This window comes from Phyllobates terribilis, unplaced genomic scaffold, assembly GCF_046119375.1.
Source record: "Phyllobates terribilis strain yellow unplaced genomic scaffold, ASM4611937v1 Scaffold_12__6_contigs__length_324123572, whole genome shotgun sequence".
Lineage (NCBI taxonomy): Eukaryota > Metazoa > Chordata > Amphibia > Anura > Dendrobatidae > Phyllobates > Phyllobates terribilis.
The window spans coordinates 259,004,247-259,011,117 of record NW_027362772.1 but is presented as its reverse complement, the minus strand read 5'-3'; the positions used below and the strand labels follow the sequence as shown (position 1 = coordinate 259,011,117).

At 39.6% G+C, this 6,871-nt stretch overlaps 1 non-coding gene across 1 annotated transcript; it reads right to left on the bottom strand.

The window, feature by feature from the left end:
* Window positions 1-4,857: 4,857 nt before the first annotated feature.
* Window positions 4,858-4,960, bottom strand: LOC141173267 (U6 spliceosomal RNA). Its single transcript, XR_012252626.1, has one exon. It is a non-coding gene; the product is annotated as a U6 spliceosomal RNA (small nuclear RNA).
* Between the last annotated feature and the right edge of the window lie 1,911 nt (window positions 4,961-6,871).

The following is a 6,871-nucleotide window of genomic DNA, read 5'->3' as shown; positions in this document are numbered from 1 at the left end:
AGAAGTCATTATTATGGGAGACTTCAACTACTCTGAAATACATTGGGGGACAGAAACATGTAGTTCAAGCAAAGGAAATAGGTTTTTGACTACTATGAGAGACAATTACCTTTCACAACTGGTTCAGGACCCAACAAGAAGGGGGGCACTGCTAGACCTAATATTAACCAATAGGCCAGACCGCATATCAAATATACGAGTTGGAGGTCACTTGGGTAATAGTGATCACAAAATAATACGTTTTCATGTAACCTTTAATAAGATGTGTAGTAGAGGGGTTACAAGGACACTAAACTTCAGGAAGGCAAATTTCCAACGGTTAAGAGATGATCTTAGTGCAATAAATTGGGACGATATCCTGAGACATAAAGCTACACAAAGCAAATGGGAGACATTTATTAACATCCTGAATAGGACTTGTGCACAATATATACCCCTTGGGAATAAACATGCTAGAAATAGGAGGAAACCACTATGGCTAAATAGAGCTGTAAGAGGCGCAATAAATGACAAAAAGAAAGCATTTAGAGAACTAAAGCAAGTAGGTAGTGAAGAGGCATTAAATAAATATAGAAAATTAAATAAATTATGTAAAAAACAATCAAGGCAGCAAAGATTGAGGCAGAGAGAATCATTGCCAGAGAAAGTAAAAATAACCCCAAAATATTCTTTAACTACATAAATAGTAAAAAACTAAAAAATGATAGTGTTGGCCCCCTTAAAAATAGTCTGGGTGAAATGGTGGATGAGGATGAGGAAAAATCCAATATGCTAAATGATTTTTTTTCAACCGTATTTACACAAGAAAATCGCATGACAGAAAACATGATTAGTGATAACATAAATTCTCCAGTAAATGTCACTTGCTTAACCCAGCAGGAAGTACGGCGGCGTCTAAAAATCACTAAAGTTGATAAATCCCCGGGCCCGGATGGGATACACCCGCGAGTACTGCAGGAATTAAGTAACGTCATAGATAGACCATTATTTTTAATCTTTAAAGATTCCATAATAACAGGGTCTGTACCACATGACTGGCGTATAGCAAATGTGGTGCCAGTATTCAAAAAGGGGACAAAAACTGAACTTGGAAATTATAGGCCAGTAAGCTTTACCTCTACTGTGGGTAAAATCCTGGAGGGTTTCCTAAGAGATGCTATAATAGAGTATCTGAAGAAGAATAACCTCATGACCCAATATCAACTTGGGTTTACGACGGACCGTTCCTGTCAAACTAATCTGATCAGTTTTTATGAGGAGGCAAGTTCTGGACTGGGCCAAGGAAATGCAGTGGATGTTGTGTATATGGACTTTTCAAAATCTTTTGATAAGGTTCCACACAAAAGGTTGATACATAAAATGAGAACAATGGGGATAGGGGAAAATATATGTATGTGGGTTAAGAATTGGCTCAGTGATAGGAAACAAAGGGTGGTTATTAATGTAAAACACTCAGACTGGGTCTCAGTTAACAGTGGGGTACAGCAGGGGTCAGTATTGGGCCCCCTTCTTTTTAACATATTTATTAATGACCTTGTAGGGGGCATACAGAGTAATGTTTCAAAATTTGCAGATGACACTAAACTCTGCAGGGTAATCAATACAGAGGAGGACAATTTTATATTACAGGAGGATCTATGTAAATTAGAAGCTTGGGCTGATAAATGGCAAATGAGCTTTAATGGGGATAAATGTAAGGTAATGCACTTGGGCAGAGGAAATAAAATGTATAATTATATGCTTAATTGTAAAACACTGGGCAAAACTGTAACTGAAAAAGACCTGGGTGTATTGGTGGACGACAAGCTCACGTTTAGTGGCCAGTGTCAGGCAGCTGCTGCAAAGGCAAATAAAATAATGGGTTGCATTAAAAGAGGCATAGATGCTCATGAGGAGAACATAATTTTACCTCTATACAAGTCATTAGTGCGACCACACTTAGAATACTGTGTACAGTTCTGGTCTCCGGTGTATAAGAAAGACATAGCTGAACTAGAGCGGGTGCAGAGAAGAGCGACCAAGGTTATTAGAGGACTGGGGGGGTCTGCAATACCAAGACAGGTTATTACACTTGGGGTTATTTACTGTGGAAAAAAGAAGGCTTAGGGGTGATCTTATTACTATGTACAAGTATATGAGGGGACAGTACAAAGACCTTTCTACTGATCTTTTTACTCTGAGGCCTGAGACAGGGACAAGGGGGCATCTTCTACGTCTGGAGGAAAGAAGGTTTAATCATAATCACAGACGGGGATTCTTTTCTGTAAGAGCAGTGAGACTATGGAACTCTCTGCCGCATGATGTTGTAATGAGTGATTCACTATTAAAATTTAAGAAGGGCATAGATGCCTTTCTTGAAAAGTATAATATTACAGGTTATAAATACTAGATTCCTTGATAGGGCGTTGATCCAGGGAACTAGTCTGATTGTCATATGGAGTCGGGAAGGAATTTTTTTCCCCAATGTGGAGCTTAGTGTTTGCCACATGGGTTTTTTTTGCCTTCCTCTGGATCAACAAGTTAGGCTATGGGTTGAACTAGATGGACTTAGTCTTCCTTCAACCTTAAAAACTATGTAACTATGTATTTTTAACAAGAGGTCCATGAAGTCATTAAATATTTCAGAAAACTTAAGACATTCCATTCATGATATGACTATAATAAATTAGTGGCACACATGTTTGGATGACCTCCGTTAGGCTTCCTAAACTCTAATGAAAGGCTTTAGCCAGATATGGCTTGGAATTAAATCTTGGCTCAAGCTGAAATTGGAATTGACTTGGTGGTCTCCACCTATTCTCCTGTGAATCATTGCTGAAAGTGAACTACCAGTATAAAGCATTGAGAAAAGTATCAAGCAATTGCTGGAGCTGGGAGCGATATCTGGTAATGAGGTGTCACCGTGAGTTAATGTGTCAGCTATCTAAATCTCACAGACATGAGCACAATCCGAACTGTGATTGCTCATTACACTGCAAGGTAAAAAAGGAAAAGCTGGATGAGTTCGGCAATTAGAAGAACCCATCGTGCATTGCAAATAATTTGCAGGACGTCATGTATTAACCTCAGTGATACACTGGTTTGCTTCTTTTTTCTGTTGTTGCTGGACCTTGGCTGAGGTTATACAGAGAATTACAAGGGTGTGATCCTAAGAAATATGCGCTTATAAAGCATCTCAGATACGCAAGAGCATGAGTAGACGCCAAACTACACCCATCACATGTCACCATCACAATGGGCTGCAATCATAGCGCTGTGTGGCCAGGGTAAAGTCATCTTAACTCAGTCTGGATTGCATTTGAGAAAATTCATGTGTAATGGTTTGGGTCTGCACAATAGTTCACAAGTTCAAATCGATCAATCAATTCTTCTCAGTTTCTTCACTTTCCACCCACAATCCCAAAGCATACTTCGATGATCAGCCATCTATGAAAGTGGCCGACCACTAGCATGGACATTGCTATAAAGGTGCAGAGGAAGCATTCACACCCAAGCCCTAAGATCCCTCTGACAGAGGGATCTTATGGCTTGGGTGTGAATGCTTCCTCTGCACTCCATTTCAGATTTTGCATTGGTGCCCAGGAGCTTTAAGTGCCACCTCTGACCACTAGATGGACATTTTGGTTATTTTTTGGTTTTGTTGAATAAATGGCTAATCTAGCCTAGTTCACCACTCTTAGCAATGTGACACATGCCCCTAAACTGCATCACCCATGGTAGAAGCATCAGACAGATCCCAAGGAGAATTCAGGAAAAAAATGGTAGTAAAAGCTTCTCTAGGAGCATATCTGTCTCATAAATGGGGTTTACCAGATCAGAGGATGTCATGATGTGTGTGATGTGCTTACGGGAGTAAAGATCTCTAGAGAGTACAAACAAGGTTTTTTTTCATCCACTCCAACGCGTTTTGGCACCTTTAACAAGGTAATAAAAAGTCTCCGAAATGCGTTGTGAATAAAAAATCTTGTTTATACTCTCCGGACATCATTACTCCCGTAAGAGCAGCCTGAATATCTGGACATCCTCCATTCTGGCAAACTTCTACTTGGATGAATCTCTTCTTCAGTCAAGAGACAGCAGCGCCGGCTTACTAGGCTTCTATAGGTAGAGTCAACATCATCTGATACACAAATATGGTAGATTTATAAATATACGAATGCCATAAAATGGCTATAGTGGAACAATCACTCGGACACTCCCAAGCAAATACATCCTACAAGAGACATGGAGTCACAAGTCTATTAATGTAAAAAATATCAAAATGTATTGAAATACAATACAAGCAAATTTCATAATTATAATAAAAAAGAAAGTTAAAAAGAGAAAAAGCACAGGTGTTTAAGACTGCTGGGCCACTATAGTGTAATGGGCATGAGGGGTGTATACCCTAAAAATATTTAGAAGAGTAATATATATATAAATTATAACTACATACATGGTAACACAAACCACTCATGTCAATGATTGTGTCCCTGCATGGGGGGGAGAAGGGGACACCATGCAGGGGTGCCAGCAGTGGTGCTTCAGAATCCTTTAGATTCTTGGCCACTGCTCTAGGAGATTCCATGATTAAAGGTTTTCATTTTGCTCCCTTTTGACTTTCTTTTTAATTATTATCATGTAATTTGCTTGTATTGTATTTCAATAAATTGATATTTTTTACATTAATGGACTTGTAACTCCATGTCTCTTGCAGGATGTATAGGCTTCTATAAGTGTTGTGTCCATACACAGCCCTCACAGGTGAGCGCTACCATCGCCCTCACCCCCATTTTGTCCCATCCAGATTTTCTCATAAGTGGGATGGCTACAACTGTATGATTGAACAAAGCTGATAATTGTGATTTTCTTTTCTTGAAAAGGAATGCTTCCCCAATCTGTGCGCCATCCTGGCGCAGGGGCCATGTTAATCTTCTCTCTATCATTCCAGTTTTAGTATATCTGCTGCTGAATCAAGCACTATTAATTTATTAAACTCTTTCTTTTTTATGTAGCTGGTCTTTGACGTAACTCAAGCACACAAACTATAGGTCCTAAGGCAGAAACTAACAGTGAGTCACAGGCTGAACGGTCATCGGGAATTTTTTTTAATGTCAGCTCCTACGATCTCATGGTTCTTCACAAATCCCCAGCTCATATTTTTATCCTCCCCTCTCAATATTTGATATTTTTTAAGGTTGAAGGTAGACATAAGTCCATCAAATTCTACCTATAACCTAACATTTGTCTTATGCCTTCCTTTATTTATGCACTTGCCACCATAAAAACAACAGGTCACTGTCCTGACTGCCAGAGGAGGACAGTGAACTCCATGAGCTATGATAGTCTATGGCTACGTGTACTGCACTGGTAGTCACAAGTCAGACCTCAATGACGAGGTTAATTCTCTAAACTGGTTGAAGAATATTGAGAATTGTTTGTCTACAGCTGTGCACATGAGGAATACTCCACAGTGAATTCATGGACTGGATTGTCTACAATACATTTAATATCCAGTGACGTTTCATGTGCATGCCGGTATGACCTCCGCCACCGCTGTCAGAGTTCTCCAGTTAGTGATAGTTTATAATCTCCTGGGTAATGAAAGCTGAGGTTTATGGTTGTAATAAAATGTTTGCTTGGCAACTAAGAATCCAAATAAGGTGACTTCCATATGGCGGAAAATACATCACTGTTCTAAGCCAATACCAAATTTACAGAAACCTGACAATATTAATCTTACAGCTACGGGAAGCATCTCTCGAAACTGGGCTAGAGCAGTTGGAGTTGACACAGCATTCAGATATATGCAATGCACCGATGAGAGGCCATTGATATTTAACCCATATATTATGAGATAAAATAAAAATCCCCAGTAGTTATAAGACCTTGAGGTGTCCTATACTGCCCTATCGACCCTCTGTCTAGGAATGTTAGATTTGTTCCACTGTTGGTGCACATTCAGACGTTCATGCAAATTGGTCAGAGATAGGACCACAATGCATAGACTGACTGCAGGTCTCCGGACCGGAGTGTTACAGCTGCTTATATATTTCTATAAGGCTGTCATACTCGGGTGTGGAGTGGCGCGGCCAGTCCATGCTTTGCAGTCTAATCTCAGACCGATTTGCATGGAGCCCTCAGAGTAATGAAGGAATTAAATTCTTCAGGCCTGCCAAATCTGGCAGGTTGTGGCACCATTCACTAGAAGGCTAAGGTCACACGACCGATTTTCTCTCATCTGAGAAAATCGGTTCGATTAGGTCAATCACATTCTGATCAGAATGTGATCTCATTCTCTTGGAGGTGGAGAAAAAAAAAAAAAAGTTTCTCCACCTACTACATTCAGTCTGTCCATGAAAAATCAGACCCCACTTGGATGATATCCAAGTGCCGTCCGATGTTTTCCACTGACCCATAGATTTGAATGGTCGAGTGTGATCCAAATATTGGAGGCAAATCGCGTATAGTCCGAGGAAAAAAAATTGACTTCTGCACGGTCTCATTGAATAACATGGGATGAGTGCTGTTAAAACGATTGTCCGATTATTACGGTCGTGTGCATGAGACGGAAAAAACTTGTTGAGGGGTATTATTAATCTGGGTTGATACAAGTAATGTCTTTTATTTATGATGCAGGTATGTTTTCTGCTATTTGCTATTATGTACAGTATGAGCCACCTCAATTTATTTACAGAACGTCTATATTCATGATGGGTATAAAGTAAATGAACACTCCTTTAAATATTGGAGATTCTTGGAAATCACAAGCTATGCATTTTTTATTTTCAATGGCAATCAACTGAATCCCAGAAATTTCTGGAGTTATGGCTGCTCTCGCAATCCCAGATTAGTGAGTATACAGTCTCCAAGGCAGTTCAATTTAAAGACA